This window comes from Talpa europaea, assembly GCF_964194135.1.
Source record: "Talpa europaea genome assembly, chromosome: X".
Taxonomy (NCBI): Eukaryota; Metazoa; Chordata; class Mammalia; order Eulipotyphla; family Talpidae; genus Talpa; species Talpa europaea.
The window spans coordinates 40088121-40114423 of NC_140081.1; the positions used below are offsets into that span (position 1 = coordinate 40088121).

At 40.2% G+C, this 26303-nt stretch overlaps 1 pseudogene across 1 annotated transcript; it reads left to right on the plus strand.

The window, feature by feature from the left end:
- Positions 1 to 23705: 23705 nt before the first annotated feature.
- On the plus strand, positions 23706 to 24353 carry LOC311187756 (transmembrane protein 150C-like; annotated as a pseudogene). The gene has a single exon. The product of its transcript is annotated as a transmembrane protein 150C-like (transcript).
- Positions 24354 to 26303: the final 1950 nt, after the last annotated feature.

Here is a 26303-nt window from a genome sequence, read left to right on the forward strand (position 1 = left end):
TCAGCTGAACCAGGTACCATGCCACCTGGCTAACAGACCTGGATTTTTAGGTTCTGTTGAGGTACAGTAGAACCATGAATAGCCAATAGACCCAGCCTTCTGCTCAGGGTGGAGGGGCAGATGCAGAGGAGGCGGGTGCAGCCACTGAGGGGGATACAGTTAAGCAGTGATAATCCAGCCTTTGAGGTGGATGTCTGGCTCTGTTGCATCCAAAACAAGTACTTAATGCAGAGCCAGTTACACAGAGCACACGCATTCAGGTCACACAGGGAAGGTGTGGTGAGGTACTTGGGCTGGTTTGGACCATGGTGGCCTGTTGGCCATGGTCCATGCCTTGGAACATGGTGGCCTAAGGCATGAGGTGCTGAGGAAGGTGAATGTCAGTGTTGTGACTGGAAGACTGGTCAACATGGGCTGGAAGACTGGTCCATATCCAGACCAAGATGTCCTTTCTCGTGTCAGCAAAGCTAAGCATGGGAAACAGGCAAGATTAGAAAGGGAGTAGAATATACCTGATAACGCAGAACCTTGGTGGTGAATGTGTGTCTGGACAAGGCTAAATACTAAAAGAATGATTCATTGTCTAGTAACTAACAAGGAGGGGTGTGCGGTGGTTTGTATCAATAAAAATGAGTTGCACCGGGCACTTGGGATGCTTGATCCTGGAATAAGAGGCCTTGCATCCCCTGGGTCCCACTTCTCCTAAACCCTATTTTGTTTCTGTTAGTTCTTTATTTCCAAGTTCTTTAGGTGCCTCTCCTGAACCCTGTTCACTGGAGTTGGTCTCTTGCAGTGCCTGAGTTCAGCTGGTGCTATTGCAACTGCTCCTCCAAATCATGGAGTCTGGAGCAAGAGAAGCAGCACATCTCAGAGCCTCCACATTCACCCTTGAAATTTATCCACGTTCAATTTTTGTCACCATTTCCACAGTGATAAAAAGTCATATGTCTGCATATTGGGCTGAACCCTCAGAAGACTACTTAGAGGACAGGTGCAAAATCTCAATGATGGAATTTAAATGTCTCCTAAACCTTCTAGAATGATCATAATTTAAGACCTAATGGAGACTAGAGCTCATGGTGGCAGTGTGTCATAGCCCTTGCTTCAAGCTCCCTTGCTTCAAATCTGACCTCAGAGAAACTCTCAAAGACCTGAACCCTCTGAACACCTTTTGGGGCCCAAAGAGCTGAGATCAAGTCTTCCATTGCAACCTCCACTCAGCCCAAAAAATCCTGAGAGAGAATCTATAATCTGCTTGAGCAACACCAGTTTTCTGTTTCAGTCCTCACAGGTTTAGTCTTCTGCATGAGCCCTTTTGTCCAGGTTCATCAACATTGTGTTTTCAGGATCTTGGAGCAGTAGTGGGTCTTTTTCCTGAAATATTTTTGGTAAATATAAAAAAAAATGCATTTAATGCAAAGAGAGAAATTTATGGTGTGCCTCAGAAGCTCTAATGTGCTTCCACAAAATTTCATTTAATTAATTAAATCAAAGCTCCTACTAGATTTCACCAGAACAATGCTGACAGTCAAATTTAAACTTACTATTTTGATTCCATAATTGGAATTCTTAGTCTTTAAAGCATTTAATTTCCCAAATCTAATTTTATACATCCAAATACTCAAACAAGTTCACCTCTGGGTGCCTCTTCTGTGCATCATGTAATAAAAAAAAATAGCACAGGTAAAAAGAGGGAAAAAAAGAAAACCATTATGACTTGTCAGCACAACTCCAAAGCTACACATTTTAACCCAAACCATTAAATTGCAAATTAGCTCTCATTAACCAAGAATCTTACCATACTATGCTTCCTGGAAGCATCTGTACCAGTCCCCATTATATTTCTGAGCTCAAAATTTCTATTGGTGCTATCTACACCATTTTGAAAATATCTTCCAGAAACCAAAATAATTTTAAATAAAGGGTAATACATGCAGACATACACTATATGAACACAGACAACTCCCTTAGTTTTCACTTAACCAACATGGAATATCTTGTGCAACTGCAGTTTTACTCATATGTTTTTTAAAGATTTATTTATTCATGCATACAAGAACCAGGGTACAGGCCAGATATGTGGGAGGGTGAGAGGATTCACCAGAGACAGAGCAGGTAACAGAATAGGCAGACTGACTGAAATACACTGCTGAGGGGAGCAGCGGGCGAGATGGGAGAGGTCTGCCATGCCATGTGGGTATCTCTCCAGCTGGCGGGATCAAACCAGCATTGCACAGGTAGCAAGCGGACAGCTTCACAGCGCTGTGCTCAACCTGTTGCACCACCTTTACTCATATTTATAAAAACACTCTGCAAACATTAAAAAGCCAAAATCAAAGCTGCGTTATTTCCATGGAGTAAAAATTAAATTCCTAAACTGGGCAATGTTGATGGCTGAAGTTTTGTGGTTTCAAGTGCCATTCTACATATGTTAGCCTTTGGAGGGAGAAAAAAAATAGAGCAAACATCAAGAAAGGTTCCAAGCTGAATTCACCATCTTTGGGTTTCCTGTGTTCATTATAAAGTCAATCCATTGTATCCTGCAACAATAGCTAACACAAATAGCTTTTGTCTTGATCTTAAACAAATATCGCAGATTCTTGACAGGTTCACAAGATCAATAAATTTTGGTTTCTGCTCATCACTTTTCAGGGATTTCTTCATTCTTTACTGTTTCAAGGAAGTGAGAGTGGTTAGGAAAACATGTAAGGACCAGACCATTTCTCTGACAATTGAACTTTGGAATCTTTACTCTGCCAGGTCTTGAGTAAGACCTGAAAGGATGCAGTGGTTCTTCTGAAGGTATAGAGATCCTAGAGAGTCCAAAGTTATGTGTTAACATTAAAATTTCCTGGGTATGATTTACATATTGGTTGTGTTTACATTCTTGTACTATGTCTGGTGTGTCCAAAATTGAGGCTTGGAATGGTCTTTCAAAGAGATTTTCAGGTTTACAGTTGCTTCTTGATTTTGATTTTTAATTTATTATAATTAGTCTTTTTCCTGATCCCTTATTTAGGTTTTCTAAATTCTTGCTATGAGTGAGACCATCTGGTATTTTTCTTTTTCTTTCTGGCTTATTTCACTGAGCTCGATCCCTTCCAGCTCCATCCATGTTGCTGCGAATGACATGAGTTTATCAGTAGGGGAGAAGGGAATAGGATCAAAACAAGGGTGGTGGGAATTTACAGGGACTATAACCAAGATGAAAATGCATATATTGTACAAAGATGAAAAAATGATGTAAAAAATATAAAAAATTTTTAAAAAAGAGATTTTAAATGGGCTTAAGTATAACCCACTTCTAGGAGCTACTCTTTTAAAAAAAAAAATGTTTGCATAGAAGATCTGGGGTGGGGGGGGGTGAGAAGATTCACCAGAGACAGTGTGGGGAACAGAGCAGGAAGATTTACTGAAATACACTGCTAAAGGGACCAGTGGGCAAGACAAGAGTGGTCTGCTGCACCATATGTGGGTTAACTCCCTAGCCGGGGATCGAACTCAGACCATGGTGGTGATCACACTGAAACTTAAACCCTAGCCCACCAGGGAAGCAATAGGAGCTACTTTTATCCAAAGAAAGGTGATGAATAATACCTGATCCCAATGCATATGGGTTTCTTGGCAAAGTTTTGCCAAGGTCTTCTTCAGGTTATGTCCTTTAGATTCTTCTGCAGTGTGCAACTTACTTTCTGGGTGATTTCTGAAACAAATGCAACTCTGTTGTCACTCTGAATAGAATTGAGCAATACAAAGTGAGGAAGTATTTCTTTCTTTCTTTCTTTCTTTCTTTCTTTCTTTCTTTCTTTCTTTCTTTCTTTCTTTCTTTCTTTCTTTCTTTCTTTCTTTCTTTCTTTCTTTCTTTCTTTCTTTCTTTCTTTCTTTCTTTCTTTCTTTCTTTCTTTCTTTCTTTCTTTCTTTCTTTCTTTCTTTCTTTCTTTCTTTCTTTCTTTCTTTCTTTTTTTGTGGGACCCTCGCCAGCGGCCAGGGAACAAACTGGCGCTGCAGAGGCTGCGGGCAGCCTTGCAGCCCAGCGCTCAACCGCTGTGCCACCAGGGGAGGCCTAGGAATTATTTCTGTCAGCAATTGTTTGGTAATCCCCAAAGCTTTTTCTGTCCTGTTAGAGACCACTTTCTCCCATCCTAAGACGGTATTCACAAAGAGCAGCAGATACTTATAACTGTCAATGTTTCTTTGCATTTGGATAAAGAGCTTTTTTTATGATTTGTTTTTTTAATATTTTATTTTATATAATTCTTTCATCATTTTTCATCTTTGCACAATGTATGCATTTTCATTATGGTTATATTCCCCATACAATTGCACACCCTCCTTATTTTGACTCTAGTCCTTTCTCTCCCCTCTCCTCCCTCCCCCTACCCGCCCCGTAGTGTGTCTCTGGTTTATAGTTGCTTGTTGATTTTGATTTTTACTTTGTATTGATTAAAGACCTTTTGCCATTTCAAAAGGGTACTTGCCCTGCTATTGAACCCTAGTAGTTTTAGGTATGAGTCAGTCGTGGGTTATTCTTGGTGTACAAATGAAAAACTTGTGTTATACATTGAGCCACTCTGTGCAAGTAGGGAATCTTTAAATATGGGTGTATTGGCTCTAGCAAGGCATCTCTCCCCTAGTGGGAACCCTCACGTAGATGTTTCAACAGCAGGCAGATTAGGGCCTCTGGGTGGAATGTCATTCCTTGTGAGTTCGTTCGTCAAGTGGAATGGGGGTCAAAGTCAGTAAATCCCTATTCATGGACCCTTTCTTCATCTTGTTCAGTATATTTGGGAACAAATTAAGATAAGTCTGTAATAGGAATAAGTATCCCCCTGGAGAGAAAAATAGGTAGTGGTCTTAGCCACACAGTCAGCTGCTTTGTTGCCTTCTGCAATTTCACTGGACAGTGTATCACTGCTACATCTGATTTTAAAGATACTGTTTTCAGCAAGGCCAAGATCTCTAGTGGGTACTCATCATCTTTGTTGCTGGTGATCAGGAGTCCCCTTTCTTTCCAATTGGCCCATGTGCATATAGAACCATGAAAGTATACTATGAGTTCATGAATGTTTGCCCTCTTACCTTGAGAAAATTCCAGGGCTTGTTCATGTCTATCCATTCAATTTTCTGTGATGACATTTCTGCTGGGAGAGCCTTGGCTTCTATGCTGTCCTAAAGTATCACTTCTGCATACAACATCCCACTTCCATAAAACTGCTCCCATCTGTAAATAGCTCTCACTATGGATCTGGCAGGGGCTGGTCAGACAAATCTGGTTGATTAGCATACATTGTTTCAGTAGTCTCTAAGCAATGATGGCTTGAGATGCCATCATCAGAACTCCCTTCATTAATTGGGAGCAAGTTATCGGGATTTAAAAAGATAGTGATTTGGAACTGTACAATGAGATCATTTATTAGATCATTTATTAGACATGCCCAGCAGTCAACCAAATTGCAACCTTTCTCTCTAATAAAGTAAAAACATTAAGTGGCACATACACAGTTATTGAATGACCTAGTTTATATGTCTGTGATTTATGCAGAAGGTCACAAGTGGCAACTATAGCCTGCAAACATGCAGATTCGTCCCTTAGTGATATGGTCAAGCTGTTTGGATAGGTATGCTAAGGGCAACATTTCTGGCCCTAATAATTGGATTAGCACTTCCAGTCTGGCTCCAGGAAGGGGTGGATATGGGTAAGTGTGGTAAACAGTGCCTTAACTCTAATATCTTCTAACTGCCTACTTAATTTGTTTTATTTGTATACCCTCAAATCCCAGCATTCCAGCTCCACAATTACTTTTCTTAATCTATTTTACCTCTATTAAAGGTCATTTTCCTTTTTTATCTACTCTAAGCTAGATTTCAGGTAAAGTCCTATGATTTATTCACACTAAGGTGTGCCCAACTGATTTCCATGACTGTCCCTCTGGCAATAGTTTTGCCCCTCCAACAACAATGTTTGGCTTTCATGTATGGACCATTGAGTGGCTTCTTGCGCCCATTCTCACTTCACATATAGGTAATACATAGATAGAATAGGTCTTTTTCTGCTCTTAAGTTATTTATTCATCTATAAACCAGAATAAAAATAACTAACTCATCAGCTATTTATAAAATTTAGTTGAGTTAGTGCAGTAAAGCACTGAGAACAGGGCCTCACACTTAGTAATCCAACAGTAAATGAACTATTAATTCCATCAGAGAAAAAGCAGTATGGTAATGGACCATTAACCTGGAGTTAAGCATATTGAGTTCTAATACAGGTTATTTCACTGTATTGCTGTGTCTGCAAACACATTTGGCTTTAGTTTCCCTATCTGTGCCATGAGAATGGGTCCAAATGAATTCTGAGGTCCCTCCATAGCTTTGCCATTCCAGTTATAAAATTCTAATACTGCAAGGACAACATATACTGAATCAAATAGGTGAGGTAAGAGGAGAATGAAAAAAAATGTCTTGGTGACAAGTATTCCCTATGGGCAATTGTTTGTGCTGGAATCTGACATGAGATCTGTCCCTAGGATTTTATATGTTGGGGTAAAAGGCAAAGATCTCTGGTTTCAGGCCCACAGGTTGCAGTGGCTCTGGAAGGCCTCTGTAAACAAGTCTTATACAATGACTTAAAATTTCTCAAATATGGCAAATTCACAATACTACTCCTGTTTTACACTATAGGTATACAGAAACTAATATACAACATATAGTTCTACTGTGCTCTCCCATCTTTATTCTCTCTTTAAGTTGCTGGAAGTTCACAATTCCTTAGGAACACACATTTGGTTATGTATGTGAAACACAGAGGGGCTTTTCCCTAACTTTGGATCTTCTCCTTAGCTATCATTACATCTCCTTCACAAGACTCTGGGATCCTTTGGTTTCCCTGACTTGGAGGTGATGGGAGAGATTCCTAAACTAGTAATGAGTTTAAGAGGGAGTGAAAAGTTTCACAGAACTTTAGTCTTGTTCTTTGGGAATGAATGGACCAGATTTTCTGCAGTAATTATCCCTTGCCTGTGACTAGAAGTTGGGGTGCCTGCTGCCTGTTTGATGAACCAAGAATGATTGGATGAGAGTTACAGCCTGGATTCATGATCTATGAATCATAGAAAGATTTTCATATTACTGTATTTAAAAAATATTTTCATAAAATCTGTATCAAGTAGTATACATTTAAAATCAATAATACTTATATGGCATAAGTAATTTGTTTTTAATAAATTTTATTTTTTACATCATTGTTCATTTTTAAACAATATTTGATTTCCCCCTCTCCCTCAGGTGTAGTCCCCATAGAATTCCCTTCACCAATGCAGCTGTGCACCTCAATCCCCTGTGCTCCTCCCTCACTCCCTCTGATCCTACTCCCTCCTCCTCCCCTGCAGTATGTCTCTTATTTATAATTGTCTGTTTTTGCTTTGTTGTGTTTTGTACTGTTATTAATTTTTTACACTGACATCTTATTTGTTTCCCCTATATTCCAGCTATAAGTGAAACCATCCGATATTTTTCTTTTTCCTTCTGGTTTATTTCACCGAGCATAAAATTCCTTCTAGCTCCATCCATGTTGCTGCGAATGGCATGCATTTATCTTTTTTGACTGCGGAATGACATTCCATTGTGTATATGTACCACATCTTCTTGATCCAGTCATCTATGTTTGGCCATTTGGGTTGTTTCCAGGTTTCACCTATTGTAAATAGTGCTGCAATAAACATAGGGGTACAGGTGTTCTTTTGAATCAATGTGTTTGTGTCCTTTGGGTAGATCCCTAGGAGTGGAATTGCCGGGTCATATGGTAGCTCCATTTTTAGTAGACTGAGGAACCTCCAGACAGCTTTCCATAATGGTTGGACCAGTTTGCACTCCCACCAGCAAAGTAAGAGAGCTCCTTTTTCACCACATCCTTGCCAACATTTGTTTTTTTTTTTTTTTTTTATATGTGTCATTCTTACTGGTATAAGGTGGTATCTCAATGTGGTTTTGATTTGCATTTCCCTGATAATAAGAGATGTTGAACATTTTTTCATATGACTGTTGGCCATTTGTGATTCATCTTTGGAGAAATGTCTTTTAAGTTCTTCTGCCCATTTCTTGACTGAATTGTTTACTTTGTTTTTGTTGAGTCATGTGAGTCCTTTTTATGTCTTTGTGACCAGTCCCTGATCAGTTGTATGGAGTGCAAAGATATTTTTCCCCCAATCAATGGGGTGATTCTCTGTTTTGGTTAATGTCTCTTTTGCTGTACAGAAGCTTTTCAGTTTGATGTAATACCAGGTATTTATCTTTTCCTTTCTTTGCTTTGGGTTATGAGTCTTTAAAGATGTTACTGAGATGTATGAAATACTACCGGCAAGAAGAGAATGGAGTAACATATTCAACAAATTTCAACACAGCAAATGCCAACCAAAAATACTTTTCCATGCAAAGCTCTACTTCCCTTATGAAAAATAAATATATATATAGACCTTCTCAGACAAACAGAAACTCCAGAAATTCATTACAACTAAACCCCCACTCCAAAAAATTCTACAAGAAGTCCTAAAGCGAAAAACATCAGAGGAATGAACAAGAAGAACAGAATAAAGCAAGGAATAAAAACACAAAAAAGACAAACAAAATGGCAAACACAGATGCCAACATATCAATATTAACTCTAAATGAAAGCTTGTATCTTCTATATTGACTATTTTGTTGACATCACCTCTCCACTCAGGACAATGAGTTTTCCCAAATTCAGTTAGCAGTGTGCCCTAACCTCAGAATTCTTCTCTAACCTTCTGTGCAGTTGATCTTTTGAGAAGAAAATTGAAGAAATTCTATGGTTTTGGATTGATGTATACTATGGAACTTTTATATTCATCATATATAAAAACAGACTGTGGTATAGTGGAATAAGTTGTAAGGGTGGTTTTATTTTTTTTCTTTTTTTATTGTATTATTCCATTTGTTTATTTATTTTTAAGATTTATTTATTTATTTATACAAGCACTGGGTACAGTCAGAAGCGTGGGAGGGTGAGATAATTCACCAGAGCCAGAGCAGGGAGCAGAACAGGCAGAGTGACTAAGTACACTGCTGAGGGGCGCAGCGGGCGGCAGGATAGGTCTTCGTGCCATGCGGAACCCTCCTCCTGTGGCCAGGGAGCTGCCGGGGATCGAACCGGCGCTGCAGAGGCTGCGGGCAGGGCAGCTTCGCAACCCAGCACTCAACTGCTGCGCCACGGGGGAGGCCCTGAGGGTGGTTTTAAAGGTCCTTTTCAGCTCTTAAAGTATACTTCTATGATACTATTCTCCCATCTCTGTGAGGAAATCTCATTCCTCATCCTAGACTGGGAAATCTCCAAGTCTGACAAGGTCATCTCAGTGGTCTCTCTCTGCCTTTCTACTTTGGGAATGGAGAGCAGGAGTTGGACAGGAGTAACAGAACATTTTATTCTGAAATGACTTGACTATACATTTGTTGTGCAAAAAACCAAACCTTTTTTTGGACTTCTATTAATCATTTTTCTGTCTGAGTTTTAGATACACTTTCTGTGAGCCAATTTGGAATGGTAGTGTTTATATTCATTTAAAAGAAATCATTAAAATGTGCCCCTTATTCTCCTAAGTAGAACCTTCTTCTTATCCTCAAGGAAGACAATGAGGGGGTTCTACTCTGGAGAGTAGTCCTAGCTTCCATATCTATAAAATAGAAGCTGCAGAGCAAAGTTTCTCCAAATATCTTTGAGTTTTGACTTTCTAGAATTTGGAGATTCACACTGTCTTTAGCACTAACCCATTTCTTTTATGCTAGAAAGGTAACTGAATTGGATAATGTGTGAGTCCAAAGTGATTTTGGGGGGAGATGAAATCATCTGGTTTGACCATTTTTGAAACTGTCCATCTCTTGATAAGATGCTTATTCTTTTTTTTATTATCAGCCACAGTTTACTGATGATAAGACTAAGACTTAGAAGTGAATTAAATTGTCCAAGTTGATTCTGCCATCAAGTGGCAAAAGAGATATTTGGACCAACATACAGTTCATATTTATCCTACTAAAATACGAGATGGTGAGTCATAGGACCAAATAAATGATACAGACATTGTGACAAAATTACTTCTGCAGTGGATATGTTTGTGTGACCTTAGGTAGTCCAGGTAGACTTCACACAGGTGGTAACATATATGTGTCCTATATTTGCATCATTTCTTTTTTTTTTTTTCATTGGAGCACTATTAAAATAGCTATTGTTTCTTTTTTTTATATAAATTTTATTGTTATATTCCCCATACAATTGCAGCCCCCCATTCTGACCCCAATCCCTCCCCTCCCGCCCCCGCCCCCCTAAAAGTGTCTCTGGTTCATAGTTTTTTGTTGATTTTGATTTTCACTTTCTTATAGTTATTCATTTTCCTGGTCCCTTATTTAAGTTTTCTAGATTCCTGCTATGAGTGAGACCATCCGGTATTTTTCTTTTTCTTTTTGGCTTATTTCGCTGAGCATGATCCCTTCCAGCGCCATCCACGTTGCAGCAAATTGCATGTGTTTATCTTTTTTGAATGCTGAGTAATATTCCATGGTATATATGGACCACATCTTCTTGATCCAGTCATCTATTTTTGGGCATTTGGGTTGTTTCCAAAGCTTAGCTATTGTAAACAGTGCTGCTATAAACATAGGGGTGCAGGTGTTCTTTGGAATTGATGTTTCTGTGTCCTTTGGGTAAATACCTAGGAGTGGAATTGCTGGGTCATATGGAAGCTCTATGTTTAGTAGGTCCAGAAATCTCCACACAGCTTTCCACAGTGGTTGGACCAGTTTGCACTCCCACCAACAGTGCAGAAGAGTTCCTTTTTCTCCACACCCTCGCCAACATTTGTTGTTGCTAGTTTTTTTAATATGTGCCATTCTCACTGGTGTGAGATGGTATCTCATGGTAGTTTTGATTTGCATTTCCCTGATGACAAGTGATGTTGAACATTTTTTCATATGCCTGTTGGCCATTTGCATTTCCTCTTCAGAGAAGTTTCTTTTAAGCTCTTCTGCCCATTTTTTGACTGGATTATTTTCTTTGTTGTTGTTGAGTCTCATCAGCTCTTTGCAGATTTTTGTGATCAGTCCTTTATCATTAGTGTTGGGTGCAAAAATGTTCTCCCAGTTGGTGGGGTTTCTCTTTGTTTTTGTTATTGTCTCTTTTGCTGTACAAAAGCTCTTTAATTTGATATAGTCCCAGCTGTTTATCTTTGCCTTCACTATCACTGCTTTGGGTGATGTGTCTGTAAAGATGTCTTTGATGTGCAAATCACGTAGTGTTTCGCCTATATTTCCTTCTATATATTTTATGGTTTCAGGTCTTATGTCTAGTTCTTTAATCCATTTTGAGTTGATTTTTGTGTATGGTGTGAGGTGGTGGTCAAGCTTCATTCTTTTGCATGTAGCGACCCAGTTTTCCCAGCACCATTTATTGAACAAACTTTCTTTGCTCCAATGCATAGTCTTTGCTCCTTTGTCAAAGATTAGTTGACCATAAATCTGTGGGTTTATTTCTGGATTTTCTATTCGATTCCATTGGTCTGTATGTCTGTTCTCGTTCCAATACCATGCAGTTTTGATGATTATGGCTTTGTAGTATAGTTTGAAGTCTGGGAGTCTGATGCCTCCATTCCCTTCTTTTTTTTTCAGGAGAGCTTTGGCTATTCGGGGTTTTTTGTGATTCCATATGAATTTCATCAATAATTGTTCTATTTCTTTGAAGAATGACATTGAAATTTTGATTGGAATAGCACTGAATCTGTATATTGCTTTTGGAAGGATGGCCATTTTAATAATGTTTATTCTTCCAATCCATGAGCAGGGGATGTCTCTCCATTTCTTTGTGTCTTCTTCTATTTCTTTAAACAGTGTTTTATAGTTTTCTTTGTATAGGTCCTTTACCTCTTTTGTTAGATTTATTCCCAAATATTTGATTTTTTTTGTTTCAATAACAAAAGGGATGGTCTTTTTGATTTCTTCTTCTTCAGATTTATTGTTTGTGTATAGGAAGGCTACTGACTTTTGCGTGTTGATTTTGTATCCTGCCACTTTACTGAACTGATTGATGAGTTGAATTAGCTTTTCTGTGGAGTTTTTGGGGTTCTCTATGTATAATATCATATCGTCTGCAAATAGTGATAGTTTGACTTCTTCTTTTCCTATTTGGATTCCTTGGATGTCTTTCTCTTGTCTTATTGCCCTGGCTAGGACTTCCAGTATTATATTGAAAAGCAATGGTGAGAGTGGACATCCTTGTCTTGTTCCAGATCTTAATGGAATTGCTTTCAGCTTTTCACCATTGAGAATGATACTGGCTGTTGGCTTGTCATAGATGGCCTTTATGATGTTGAGGTATGTTTCTTGTATCCCAAGAATTTCAAGGGCTTTTATCATGAATGGGTGTTGCACTTTGTCGAAGGCTTTCTCAGCATCTATTGATATTATCATATGGTTTTTATATTTCTTTTTGTTGATGTGTTGGATAACGTTGATTGATTTTCGGATGTTAAACCATCCTTGTGCCCCTGGAATGAATCCAACTTGGTCGTGGTGAATTATCTTATGGATACATTGTTGGATTCTGATAGCTAAAATTTTATTGAGGATTTTTGCATCAGTGTTCATTAGGGAGATTGGCCTGTAGTTTTCCTTTTGTGTGTTGTCCTTGTTCGGTTTTGGTATTAGTGTAATGTTGGCTTCATAGAACGTGTTTGGTATTGTCCCTTCCTTCTCAATTTTTTGGAAGAGTTTGTGAAGGATAGGCACTAATTCGTCTCTGAATGTTTGGTAGAATTCATTTGTAAATCCATCAGGTCCTGGGCTTTTGTTTTTGGGGAGGTTTTTGATTACCATTTCAATTTCGCTAATTGTAATTGGTCTGTTTAGGTGTTCTATTTCTTCTTTATCTAGCTTTGGGTGATTGTAGAGTTGTAGGAATTTGTCCATCTCCTCTAGATTGTTAAACTTGTTTCCATATAACTGTTCATAGTAGTTACTGATTATTCTTTTGATTTCTGCTGTGTCCCTTGTGATTTCTCCTCTTTCATTGATGATCCTGTTTATTTGTGCTTTCTCCCTTTTTTCCTTTGTGAGCCTGGCTAGGGGTTTGTCTATTTTATTGATTTTTTCAAAGAACCAGCTCTTGGTTTCATTGATCTTTTGGATTGTTTTTTTAGTTTCAATTTCATTTATTTCTGCTTTGGTTTTTATTATTTCTTTTCTTCTACTGGTTTTGGGGTTTTTTTGTTGTTCTTTTTCTAGATCTTTGAGCTTCGAGATTAGGTTGTTTCTTTGCGTTCTTTCTTGTTTCTTGATGTGAGCTTCTATTGCTATATATTTTCCTCTTATTACTGCTTTTGCTGCATCCCATACATTTAGGATATTGGTGTCCTCCTTGTCGTTCAATTCAAAAAAATTTTTAATTTCTTCTTTGATCTCCTCATTAGTCCAATGGTCTTCCAGTAGTGTGGTTTTTAATCTCCATGAGGTAGGAAAGTTCCTTGCCTTCTTTTTATGGTTTATTTCTAGTTTGATGCCTTCATGGTCAGAAAAGATGGTTGATATGATTTCAATCTTGGTGTATCTGTTGATGTTTGTCTTGTGCCCCAGTATGTGATCGATCCTGGAGAATGATCCGTGTGCGCTTGAGAAAAATGTGTACTCCGTTTTTTTGGGGTTTAGTGTTCTATAGATGTCTGTTAAGCCCAATTGCTCTAGGTCTTTATTTAGAGCTTTGGTTTCTTTACTTATTTTTTGTCTTGTTGATCTATCCATTGTTGATAGTGGTGTGTTGAAGTCTCCCACTACGTATGTGTTTTCTCTGATGTCTGTTTTCAGAGAGGACAACAGTTGTCTGATATATTTTGGTGCTCCTTCGTTTGGTGAGTATATGTTAATGAGTGTTATTTCTTCTTGAAGTATTGTCCCCTTGATCATAATGTAGTGACCATTGGGGTCTCTTTTTATCTTTTTGAGTTTGAAATCTGTTTTATCTGATATAAGTATAGCTGTTCCTGCTTTCTTTTTTGGTCCATTTGCTTGTAGGATTGTTTTCCATCCTTTAACTTTGAGCCTATTTTTATCTTTTGTAGCTAAATGTGTTTCCTGGAGACAGCAAAAGGTTGGGTTTTGTTTCTTAATCCAGGCTGCAACTCTGTGTCTTTTTATTGAAGAGTTTAGTCCATTTACATTTAGAGTTAATATTGATATGTTAACATCTGTATTTGCCATTGTGTTTGTCTTTCCTTTGATTTTATTTATTTATTCTTTTAATAACTTTTTTTTTTTTTTGGCCTTCTTTCATTGTTATTCGTCGCTCTGAGGTTCTGGCTTTAGGACTCCTTGTAGTATTTTTTGGAGTGGGGGTTTAGTTGCAATGAAATTCCGGAGTTTCTGTTTGTCTGGGAAAGTCCATATTCTTTCTTCAAAGAGGAAGGAGAGCTTTGCGGGATAGAGTATTCTTGGTTGGCATCTGTTTTCTTGGAGTCTGTTGACTATGTCCCTCCACTCTCTCCTTGCCCGTAGTGTTTCTTCGGAGAAGTCTGATGTCAGCCTGATTGGTTTTCCTTTGAATGTTATCTGTTTCTTCCCTCTTGCCAGCTTCATTATTTTTTCCTTGTCCTGGATTCTTGGGAGCTTTACTATTATGTGTCTTGCTGTATTTTTCCTTTCGTCGTGGAAGTTTGGTGTTCTTCTTGCTTCTTGTATATCAATTTTCAGCTCCTTCTTCACATTTGGGAAGTTCTCTTCAATTATCTCTTTGAATATTTTCTCTGTTCCTACATCTCTCTCCTCTCCTTCTGGTATTCCTATAACTCTTATAGTTCCTTTCCTCATGGAGTCAGATAGTTCCCGAAGTCTTTCTTCGTTCTTTTTCCTTCGTACTTCTCTTTCCTTTTCTGTTTTGGTTCTTTTTATTTCTGTGTCTTCAAGATTACTTATTCGTTCTTCCATTTCTTCTATTCTGCTTTCATTGCTTTTCCCAGAATTCTTTAGTTCTTCCATTAATTCTTTGATCTCCTGCATTTCTTTTACTTCCCTCTTTAGGGACTCAATTTCTTTCTTCTGACCATTGTTTTCCCTCTCTAGGGACTCAATTGCATTCTTCTGATCGTTGATTATTTTTCCCTTATCATTGTTTTCCTTTATGACTTCTGTCAGTTTTTTAATCACGGCAATTTTAAATTCTCTTTCTGGAAGGCTCAGAAATTCTTCCAAGTTATTGTCGTTGCAATCTGGGGGCTGGCTTTCTTTTTGTGGTGTGCTTTTTCTCTGGAGAGTTGCTAGGTTGCGTGTGGTTCTTCTCCTCCCTACTGTCTGTTTTCTAATTTGCCGTATGCGTTGGGACACTGTGTTGTTGGGACTTGCCGGCATCTTGGGTGGGCTTCTCTGTTCCCCTCTGGTTCTTCCAGGAGTCATCTGTCAGTTTCAAGCAGCCTTTACTGGAGAAAGGTCCCTGTTCTAAAATGCCGATGTGGGGACACACTCCCCTTTGCGCTTGGTCTGCCCCGGCGGTGGGTTCCTGCTCCCCTCTGGGCTTGGACTGCAGGCCAGAGGGGGTCTGGCGTGGGCGAACTTCCCCCGCTCACCTCTGGCTCCTGAGGAAGCCTTCTGCAGGTAGTCTTTACTGAAGAAATGTCCCTGTTCTAAAATGGTGATGTGGGACACACTCCCTGCGCTTCTGGTCTCAGGCACACTATTCTGCGCGCCTGGTCTGCCCCGGCTGTGGGTGCTCGCTCTCCCTGTGGGCTCAGACTACTTGTTCAGAAGGGGCCCGGTGTGGGCTAACTCCCCAGCTGGCCACTAGCTCCTTCAGTAGCCTGTGCTGGGGTCAAGTCGCTAGGTGGCACCAGAGATCTCTCCTAGAGCCCTTGGGGAGCTGATTTTCCACCCCGTGGGACAGGGAGCAGAGCGGGGATGGTAGGGTATACCTCAACGGCTTTGGGGTGCTGTGTCTGCCTTGTGCCCCACCGTCGTGGGGAACCCACGCCCCTAATTTCGTGCCCCGGGTCTCAGTTCCAAAGCCCTCAGTTCCAGGACGCGGGCTGTAGCCCAGATCAGTGGCGCGGGAATGGCCCCTTTTGAATCCAGCTCCCCTGCCTGGGCGCCTTGTTCCTGCTCACTCAGGGAGGGCCTCCGCCCGGGTCTCAGTTCCAAAGCCCTCAGTTCCAGGACGCGGGCTGTAGCCCAGATCAGTGGCGCGGGAATGGCGCCTTTTGAATCCCGCTCCCCTGCCTGGGCACCTTGTTACTGCTCACTCAGGGAGGGCCTCTGCCGTCTCCCCGCAAGCCTAGGTCGCAGGCGCAGGGGCCTGGGTAGCTGCAATCCGAGCACCGCTTTCGCGCAAGCTTACCGGGCGGCCAGGGCTGTGTGCTGGTGCTGGTCTCCTCCTGGTGGGCGGGGCTCTCTTTAAAGGCGCCTGGAGCTCACCTCCGCGGCGGATCCTGCAGGGTTCGCCTCAGCTCCCGTTCACGGGGTGTGGTGGCTGAAATAGTTCCTTTCCACTCACAGTCCCACTTGCTGCATCCGTTTTTCTTGTTGGGCATTTTGGTTTGTTGTTTCCCTCGTCTCTGCCGGTCGGAGAGTCTATATTTGCATCATTTCTAAAGTATCCTCACATATAACATCTTGTGGAATCCTCAGATTGTCCCTGTGTGAGAATTTTAATACTTTTACATGTAAACATGGGAAGAAGCTCAGAAGGAAAGTGACAAGCCTAGATGAGAATACAGAACTCCAAGGAGGTTCTGTAATAAATTATGTGGACATCTTCTGCATAAGGTGAGAACTGACTTCATTAATAACAACCCATAACTTGATGATTTCAAGAGATGAGAAAAAAAGATATCTAAGATAGAGGGAATGGTAGATGGATGACATCATGTCCAAGGAGCATCAGGTCCTACCAAAATTGGATGCATAGGCAGGGGTTTCACTTTTGAGACCATTAAGTAACTGAACAAGTCTAATTGGAGCTTGACCAGCACCAATCATACAGAGCCAAAAGTAAATGAACCAATCAGGCTTGAAAGGCAGGGGATATAACCCAAGTTTCCAGAGGGCTGTATAAGCAGACCTTCAGGTATTCTTGTTGGACCTTGTCCTGGAGAGAATTTTTCAGACAGACTTATTAGGAAGACTCATCCAGACACGTGGAAGGAACTTAGAGAACTTCAAAACCTTCATAAACCTCTATAGATCTCCTAAATATTTACATGTGATCCCCACATCAAACTGCATTCTAGTCCCTGCTGCCTCCTCTGCCCCTGGCTCCAGTGTCACCTGCTGACTGGCACTATTGGCCTGTGCCTGCTGTCCCTAAAATGGTTATCTGTTATTAGTTTTCAAAAGGCTGTAACACTAGTGCCTGTACTCTGGAAACATCAGCAGTACTCACCTGTGACTGAGCACTGTTGACTTGTATCTGGCTACCCCTGAGAGCTGTATACCACTTTTGATCCTCCAGCATGACTTCCTGGTGCTGTTGCCCCTGGCATTATCTGGTCCAGTGCTTGACTGCCAGCCCAAATTTGAATGTATGTTGCTGTCTTCTGTGGTACCACTTCAGCATCATTACCTCAATTGCTGCCATGAGTCAAATGAATCCTTCCAGACTTGCCTGGCTCCTTCTACCTCTTTTTTTATGATTTCCCACCAGGACATGCCTTAGACTTATTTTTGAAGACCCCTAAAGCATGAGGTGCTGAGACAAGGAGAATGTCAGGGTTGTGACTGAAAGACTGGTCAACAAGGGCTGGAAAACTGGCCCATGTTCAGACCAAGATATCCTTTCTTGTGTCAGAAAAGCTAAGCCTGAGCAACAGGCAAGATTAGAAAGGGAGTAGAATATACCTGATAATGCAGAACCTTGATGGTGAATGTGTGCCTGGACAAGGCTAAATACTAAAAGAATGATTCATTGTCTAGTAACTAACAAGGAGGGGAGGGGGGTAGCTTGTATCAATAAAAATGAGTTTCACCGGGCACTTGGTATGCTTGAGCCCAGAATGAGAAGCCTTGCATCCCCTGGGTCCCACTTCTTTTAAACTCTATTTTGTGTCTGTGAGTTCTTTATTTCCAAGTTCTTTTGGTGCCTCTCCTCAACCCTGTTCACCGGAGCTGGTCACTGACAACTTGTGGCCTTGATTTGGGCCAACTCTATTTGGATGGACATTTTCCCATGAGGGGATGGGTAACTGTATTCTTTCTCTTCTCTTCTCTCTATGGCACAATAACTGTCTCTCTATTACACCCTAATTGTATTGAAGTTCTTTTCTATTATAGGTCTTATGCAAATAATTCAGTAAAAAAAAAGAACTAAAAAGACATTTCTCCAAAGAAAAAATGAAAATGAAAATGGCCAACAGGTATATAAAAAACATGTTGAAAATCACTAATAATAAGGGGAATGCAAATCAAAATCACAAGGAGATACCATCTCGACTGTGAGAATGACCCACATTGAATAAAACTGGCAACAACAAATGCTGGTGAGGATGTGGAGAAAAAGAGCCCTCTTACACTGCTGTTGGAATGCAAACTTGTCCAACCACTATGGATAGCTGTTTGTAGGACCCTCAAAATACTAAAACTGAATCTACCATTGATCCAACCATTCTGCTCTTAGGAATATATCCAAAGGGTACAAAAACACTAATTTGAAAGGCAACCTGCACTACTATGTTTAGTGCAGCATTATTTGCAATTGCTAAGATATAGAAACAAACTAAATGCCCCCAAATCGATGAATGACTCAAGAAAATGTGTTATAAAAACACAATGGTATACTACTCAGATATTAAAAAAAAGGATAAATACAAAAAGACAACACATGCAGACAAACTATTGATCTGAGGCATGCAGCAGGAGAGGGGGAGGGAAAGGGTTAAAAACAGGGGAGGGAAGAGCACAGGGACTATAGTGATGGTTCACAGGTTCTGTGGTGGTGGGCAAATTATGGGACCTAAACATTAGGGAAGACATAAAATATTGTACAAAAATGAAAAATGATGTAAGAAAGTAAAAAAGGAAAGAAAGAAATACAGAAAGTAATCATAAATGTATGAAAAAGAACACCAAACATCCTTCAGTAATTACTGCTGGAAACTGGCAGAAGTCTCCTGGAGGAGCCAGAGGTGAGCTGGGAAGTTCACCCGCACCAAGCCCCTTCTGGCCAGCAGTCAGAGCCTAGAGGGGAAATGGGCACCCACCTCTGAGGCAGACCGGGCACACAGGGGAGTGCATCCCTGCATCTCCATTTTAAAACAGGGACCTTTCTTCAGTAAAGACTGCTTGAAAGCAGCAGAAGGCTCCCAGAGGAGCCAGAGGTGAGCTGGGAAGTTCACCCAGGACAGGCCCCTTCTGGCCAGCAGTCCAAACCCAGAGGGGGAGAAGGCACCCAGGTCCGGGGCAGACCGGGGACACAGGGGAGTGTGTACCCCAATCAACTTTTTAGAACAGGGATCTTTCTTCAATAAATACTGCTTGAAACCAGCAGAAGGCTCCCAGAGGAGCCAGAGTTGAGCTGGGAAGTTCGTCCAGGCCAGGCCCCTTCTGGCCAGCGGTCCAAGCCCAGAGAGGATGCGGGCACCCACGGCCAGGGCAGACCGGGCACATGGGAGAGTGCGTCTGTCTCCAAATAGCCATTTTAGAATAAGGACCTTTCTTCAATAAAGACTGTTTGAAACCAGCAGAAGGCTCCCAGAGGAGCCAGAGGTGAGCTGGGAAGTTCACCCATGCCAGGCCCCTTCTGGCCAGCAGTCTGAGCACACAGAGGGAGCGGGTACCCACGGCCAGGGCAGATGGAGCGGCCAGGGCAGATCCAGGGTGCGGGAGAGTGTGCCTGTCTCCAAATCACCACTTTAGAATAGGGACCTTTCTTCAATAGACTGCTTGAATTTGGCAGAAGGCTCCCCATGGAGCCAGAGGGAGAAGGTTCCCTGTGCAGTCAGAGGTGAACTGAAGGCCCACACAAGCCTGGTTCCACCTGGAAGGAAGTCAGAGCCCAGAGGAGGATCCAGAGATTTGGAACCCAGAGTGCAATCCCGGTGCCCCACCTCCAGGGAAGTCTGTGGGACTTCAAGATGCACCTTTGTAACTAAACACAGAAGGAGGAGAGATTCTGTGACAGTGACCATTAACATACTCAAAGTACCACTGCCTCACTAGACTTCTGACATAACAGTTTTTGACTCTTTTGGATTACCAGTTTCTGAAACTCCCAAAAGAACACACCAAAAAGATGCAAGCCAGTACCAGCAGCAGTGTCCCAACACACAAAGCAAATTAGAAGACAGACAGCAGGGAAAAGAAAAACTACAAGCAAAGAAGCAACGCCTCAGAAAAAAGACACACCACCACAACAAAAAAAAAAAAAAACAAAAAAAAACACCCACCAGCTTGCAACTACGGTGACTTGGAAGAACTTCTGAGCCTTCAAGAAAAAGAATTTAAAATTGCCATGCTGAAAAAAACTGATGGAAGTCATTAAGGAAAACAATGCTCAGACGAATGAAATTGAGTCCCTAAAGAGGGAGGCAAAAGAAATGCAGGAGATCAAAGAATTAATGGAGGCACTAAAGAACTCTGGGAAAAGCAATGAAAGCATAATAGATTAAATGGAAGAACGAATAAGTACTCTTGAAGACACAGAAATGAAAAGAACCAAAACAGCAAAGGAAAGAGAAGTACAAAGGAAAAAGACTGAAGAATGACTCCGGGAACTATCTGACTCCATGAGGAAAGGAAATATAAGAGTTATTGGAATCCCAGAAGGAGAGGAGAGAGATGTAGGAACAGAGAAAATATTCAAGGAAATAATTGAAGAGAACGTCCCAAACGTGAAGAAGGAGCTGAAAATTGATATACAAGAAGCAAGAAGATCACCAAACATCCACTACGAAAGGAAAAATACAGCAAGAAACATAATAGTAAAGCTCCCAAGAATCCAGGACAAGGAAAAAATAATGAAGCTGATAAGAGGGAAGAAACAGATAACATTCAAAGGAAAACCAATCAGGCTGACAAAAGACTTCTCCGAAGAAACACAGTGGGCAAGGAGAGAGTGGAGGGACATAATCAACAGACTCCAAGAAAACAGATGCCAACCAAGAATACTCTATCCCGCAAAGCTCTCCTTCCTCTATGGAGAAAGAATAAGGACCTTCCCAGACAAACAGAAACTCTGGAATTTCATTACGACAGAAACCCCACTCCAAAAAAATACCACAAGGAGTCCTAAAGCCAGAACCTCAGAGGGACGAATAACAATGAAAGAAGGCCAAAAAAAAAAAGTTATTAAAAGAATAAATAAATAAAAACCCAGGAAAGACAAACACAATGGCAAATAGAGATGCTAACATAACAATATTAACTCTAAATGTCAATGGACTAAACTCTTCAATAAAAAGACACAGAGTCGCAGGCTAGATTAAGAAACAAAATCCAACCATTTGCTGTCTCCAGGAAACACATATAGCTACAAAATATAAAAATAGACTGAAAGTTAAAGGATGGAAAACAATCCTACAAGCAAATGGACTAAAAAAGAAAGCAGCTATACTTATATCAGATAAAATGGATTTCAAACTCAAAAAGGTAAAAAAAGACCCCAAGGGTCACTACTTTATAATCAAGGGGACAAAATTTCAAGAAGAAATAACACTCATTAACATATATTCACCAAACGAAGGAGCACCAAAATATATCAGACGACTATCAACATCTTTGAAAACAGACATCAGAGAAAACACATACGTAGTGGGAGACTTCAGTACACCACTATCAACAATGGATAGATCAACAAGACAAAAATAAGTAAATACACTAAAGCTCTAAATAAAGATCTAGAGCATTTGGGCTTAACAGACATCTATAGAACACTAAGCCCAAAAAAATCTGAGTACACATTTTTCTCAAGCACACATGGATCATTCTCCAGGATCGATCACATACTGGGACCCAAGACAAACATCAACAGATACACTAAGATTGAAATCATACCAACCATCTTTTCTGACCATGAAGGCATCAAACTAGAAATAAACAATAAAAAGAAGGCAAGGAACTCTCCTAACTCATCGAGATTGAAACCCACACTACTGAAAGACCAAAGAAGAAATTAAAAAAATTCTTTGAATTGAATGACAAGGAGGACACCAATTTCCTAAACGTATGGGATGCAGCAAAAGCAGGAATAAGAGGAAAATATATAGAAATAGAGGCTCACATCAAGAAACAAGAAAGAACTCAAAGAAACAACCTAATCTCAAAGCTCAAAGAACTAGAAAAAGAACAACAAAAAAACCCCAAAACTAGTAAAAGAAAAGAAATAATAAAAATCAAAGCAGAAATAAATGAAATTGAAACTAAAAAAAAGCAATCCAAAAGGTCAATGAAACCAAGAGCTGGTTCTTCAAAAAAATAAATAAATTAGACAAACCCCTAGCCAGGCTCACAAAGGAAAAAAGGGAGAAAGCACAAATAAACAGGATCACAAATGAAAGAGGAGAAATCACAACAGACACAGCGAAATCAAAAGAATAATCAGAAACTACTATGAACAGTTATATGGAAACAAGTTCAACAATCTAGAGATGGACAATTTCCTACAACTCTACAATCACCCAAAGCTAGATAACGAAGAAATAGAACACCTAAACAGACCAATTACAAGCAGCGAAATTGAAATGGTAATCAAAAGCCTTCCCAAAAACAAAAGCCCAGGACCTGTCGGATTTATAAATGAATTCTACCAAACGTTCAGAAACGAATTAGTGCCTATCCTTCATGAACTCTTCTAAAAAATTGAGAAGGAAGGAATAATACCAAACACGTTCTATGAAGCCAACATTACACTAATACCAAAACTGAACAAGGACAGCATAAAAAAAGAAAACTACAGGCCAGTCATACTAATGAACACTGATGAAAAAATCCTCAATAAAATTTTAGCTACCAGAATCCAACAATGTATCCATAAGATAATTCACCATGACCAAGTGGGATTCATTCCAGGGACACAAGGATGGTTCAACATCCAAAAATCAATCAACGTTATCCAACACATCAACAAAAAGAAATATAAAAACCATATGATAATATCAATAGATACCGAGAAAGCTCTCAACAAAGTGCAACGCCCATTAATGATAAAAAAAAAACCCTTGAAATTCTTGGGATACAAGGAACATACCTCAACATCATAAAGGCCATATATGACAAGCCAACAGCCAGTATCATTCTCAATGGCGAAAAGCTGAAAGCAATTCAATTAAGATTTGGAACAAGACAAGGATGTCTACTCTCACCACTGCTTTTCAATATAATATTGGAAGTCCTAGCCAGAGCAATAAGACAAGACAAAGACATCCAAGGAATCCAAATAGGAAAAGAAGAAGTCAAACTATCACTATTTGCAGATGATATGATAATATACATAGAGAACCCGAAAAACTCCACAGAAAAACTAATTCAACTAATCAATCAGTTCAGTAAAGTGTCAGGATACAAAATCAACACGCAAAAGTCAGTGGCCTTCCTATACACAAACAATAAGTCTAAAGAAGAAGAAACCCCAAAAAAAAAAAAAACCTTTTATTATCAAAACAAAATAAAATCAAATACTTGGGAATAAATCTAACAAAAGAGGTAAAGGACCTATACAAAGAAAACTATAAAATATTGTGGAAGATGACAAAATTTTCCCATTAAATTCAGCTGAAAGGAAACCTGGTGTGAAGCATGCGCCATACATAAGTATTGCAGGTGATGACCCGCTGCAAGCTGCATCTTTATTCAAGTCATGAACATGGAGGCTTTCCTAGCCCTTGTGGTGGCTGTGCTGTGCTTCATACAATTGAAATCAAAGGTTTTAAATCTGTGGCTGAATATTAGTGGATTGGTGGCACTGTGTCTGGCTTCCTTCGAAATGACATTACTTGGTAATTTTCAGCTCACTAATGATGAAGAAATCCATAACATTGGAACATCCTTGACCTTTGGATTGGCACATTGACCTGCTGGATCCAGGCTGCATTGACACTCAAAGTCAACATCAAGAATGAGGGCGGAAAGTTGGAATTCCACGAGTTATTCTTTCAGCATCTATTACTCTTTGTGTGGTCCTCTACTTTATCCTCATGGCTCAGTGCATCCACATGTATTCAGCCAGGGTCCAGTAAGGCCTGGTCATGTGCTTCCTGTCTTACTTTGGCACCTTCACTGTGGCGTTCCGGCATTACTGTTTCGAGATTGTTTGTTCTGAATACCAGGAGAATTTCCTAAGCTTCTCAGAAAGCCTTTCTGAAGCTTCTGAATATCAAACCGACCAGGTGTAAAACCCATTAATTTTTCTTGGTGGTGAGGTGGGTGTGAGAAGGGGAGGGGCCAGGACACACTCACAGGACTTGTCACATAACCTCATGACATGTTTAACACACACTCACACACACACGCTCACACACATGTTCATGGCCACATTTGCCAAAAGAGCTTTTCAGGGCGAGATATTACGGAAAAAGCATAAGCCCTATGTGTCAAAATACATGCTGTTTCACTGAAAATGAAACAGGGCAAGAAACTTGTGCATGATGGCCTCTTCCCCTCTCCCAAGTCACCCTGCTCTTCTCATTCTCCTCACATATTTCAGACAGGATCACCCTACCATAGGATAGGGCAGGCCAAATGTAATATGGGAATAATGCAACTCCTAGGTTGCCTTCAGTTCCAAAGGGCTTGGAACCAGCTCATCAGGAAATTCTGAATCCGCACTAACACTCTTAAAAGGATAGAGTATCATCTAATTTGAAGGAAACCATTTAGAGATATGACCCTGCACAACCTACAGAAAGACAGAGAGAGGATCAAGGAAAGAAAACTTTCCCACAAAAACTCTCATCATTGTCCATTGGCTGGCTGTGTGGATTCCATGGAAGAACATGCTACACACTGCTGAGAATGAAGCCCATCAGCATGATTTGAATTTGATTTACTGTGAATTAAAAATGTTTCCAAATGTGAATATTTGTGAGGACATGGTATGCCAGGCATGGAACAAGATGGGAGTGGCAAGGATCTGGTTTCATTTTTGCTTCCATAGTATGCTGTGTACAGTTTTTGTTTCTTTTTTTTCTTCAAGTAACTACCATGGGTCTCTCGAGGCTTCATGGATAAAGATGTAGATCACAGGCAAGAGCTGAACTTATTTGGGTTCAACCAAGATTTTTAAAGAAAAGGTCACCTGCAGGCTTAATTTGCTCTTCTGGTGTTTGAAGCTAAGAAAATGCTTGCAGAAAATCACGCAGAATTATGTGTGGAGGAAATAAAAGAGCTCCTCTTGGACATTTATAAAAGATAGGAATTTTAGAGCATCTTGTTGCTTATCTATAGCTTGAGTTTAGTATTATTTTATGGATTAAGAAGTTTTCATACTTGGAATTTGTAGAAGCCAATTAAAAGATTACCTTCCCCTCCCAAAACAAATTGGGGCAGCTGGTCCTCTGCTGCCTAACATATAGTCCCAGCCTCTAAGAGTTGAGGACTCAAACCCTAGGCCTGAACTATTGAACTCATGCTTCATAGAAAGAGCAGGATTCTGAATTCAAGATAGTTGGGGTGGGGGCAGTTTGCCCTCTGTGAGTAAACTTTGTTTCAAGAAGTCACCAAATTTACTTTAGGGACCTGGGATTTGTGAAAGTGTGAAAAACATTGTTTTTTAAATTCAATCCAAAGTCTGAGCTTTTTGAAGAGGAGGGGTCAATGACTTTTCATCTCTGTATTTATCCCCACCTCCTAATACAGTGCCTGGCACAAATTAGGTGCTCAAAAAATGTCTGTTGTATAGAAGTATTAGTAATTTGAAAGTAGAAAAAAGGAGTAAGAGGAAGCTCAAAGATGATTAAGAGAAAATACAAGGTGACTTTCGTGTGAGATGAAAATGTCTAAGAAATCGTGAATAAGGTTCAGAAGGAGGCGTGAGAATACCTGCAAAGGAGAAGTCAAATGTGAGGAAAAGAAGCAGAGTATGCTCCCATTAAAAAGGCATCTTATTGTAAATAGTCCAAGGTAACATTTATTAATTTTGAATACTGCTTTTGGGTTTTTTTCATTTTATATTTTTATCAGAGAACAAAGATTTATGAAGTTTTCTTTTACTCAACACAATCCAAATTAAACAGCTTTGGTGATGCAGTGTACACTTTCTTAAGAGTATCTTGTAGTAGGGCCTCCCAGGTGGCGCAGCGGTTGAGCGCTGGGTTGCGAAGCTGCCCGCGGCCTCTGCGGCACCG